The following is a 1,401-nucleotide window of genomic DNA, read 5'->3' on the forward strand; positions in this document are numbered from 1 at the left end:
CCATCATACAGGGTAAAGTAATTCAGAAAGAGAAAAACATAGATTGTATGACATCATTTATATATGGAATCTAGAAAAATGGTACAGATTAATTTATTTGCAAAGCAGAAACTGAGACACAGATGTAGAGAAATAAATGTATGGAAACCAAGGGGGAGAAGGGGTGGTGGACTGAATTAGGAGATGGGGATTGACATATATTAGGGCTTCCCTGGTGGCTCAGAGGTTAGAGCATCTGCCTGAAATGCAGGAGACCTGGGTTCGATCCCTGGGTTGGGAAGATCCCCTGGAGAAGGAGATGGCAACCCACTCCAGTATTCTTGCCTGGAGAATCCCATGGACAGAGGAGCCTGGTGGGCTGCAGTCCATGGGGCCGCAAAGAGTCGGACACGACTGAGTGAATATACTACTATGTATAAAATAGATAACTAATGAGAACTTACTATATAGCACAGGGAACCCTACTCAGTTCTCTGTGGTGACCTAAATGGGAAGGAAATTTAAAAAGTGGATACATATATAGCTGATTCACTTTGCCATACATCAAAAACTAACACAACATTGTAAAGCAACTATACTCCAATAAAAAATTAGTAAAATGAAAAGAGAAAGATTACTTGGATTCGACCCAACCCTTTCTCACACAGTTCTTGGGAAAAAAAAAAAAAAATCTGTTGTGGAGACAATTCAGTATAAACACAGTGGGATTAATTAAACAAATTAGCAGGAATCTAGTGCTTTGATTCATTAGCTTGCTCTTTATCCTGTACTTACTTTGTGCCAGGTGTGGTGCTTGCCACATAATAGTAAATAAACCAGCAATGGCCCCCATTCTTGCAGAGCTCCATCTAATGTGCTTGTTCTCACAGGGCTAATTTTATCCCCCCACAAAGAATATCTGGCAACATCTGGACACAATTTTTGGTTGTTACAACAGGAAAGTCACTACTAACCTCTAGTAGGTAGAGGCAAGAAAGGCTTCTCAACACCTCTAATACACAGGACAGCTCCATAATAATGCAAATGGTGCCCCCAAATAGCCACTGCCCCAAACATCAATAGTGCTGAGGTTGAGAGGCTTTGGTCTAATGAATGGAAATACGTTGCAGATTTACTGAACAGTCAACTAAATCCTCTGTGGAGGATTCCCAGCAGGAAATCATCACTTAGAATGAAGTGTTTGGGATTTATATTGACATCTCAAACCTGCAAACAGAAAAAAGTCCAGCCAACATCAGAAGAAGGTACAAGAACATATAGGAGGTTTAGCTCACTGTGATGGTTTCCGATTCTAGTACAATGATTCTCAACCTAAGGACTGCTGTAGAATTCCAAAGAGTTTTAAAAACTTCTGGTGACCAGTTTGCACCTCTACTAGGTATATAGTAGGGAAATGTGAAA

The 1,401-nt window shown here is 40.4% G+C and overlaps 1 non-coding gene across 1 annotated transcript; it reads left to right on the plus strand.

Moving 5' to 3' along the window:
- The first annotated feature begins 208 nt into the window (after positions 1–208).
- TRNAF-GAA (transfer RNA phenylalanine (anticodon GAA)) lies at positions 209–280 on the plus strand. The gene has a single exon. It is a non-coding gene; the product is annotated as a tRNA-Phe (tRNA).
- Positions 281–1,401: the final 1,121 nt, after the last annotated feature.

The sequence above is a fragment of the Budorcas taxicolor genome, chromosome 2 (assembly GCF_023091745.1).
Source record: "Budorcas taxicolor isolate Tak-1 chromosome 2, Takin1.1, whole genome shotgun sequence".
Classification (NCBI taxonomy): Eukaryota; Metazoa; Chordata; class Mammalia; order Artiodactyla; family Bovidae; genus Budorcas; species Budorcas taxicolor.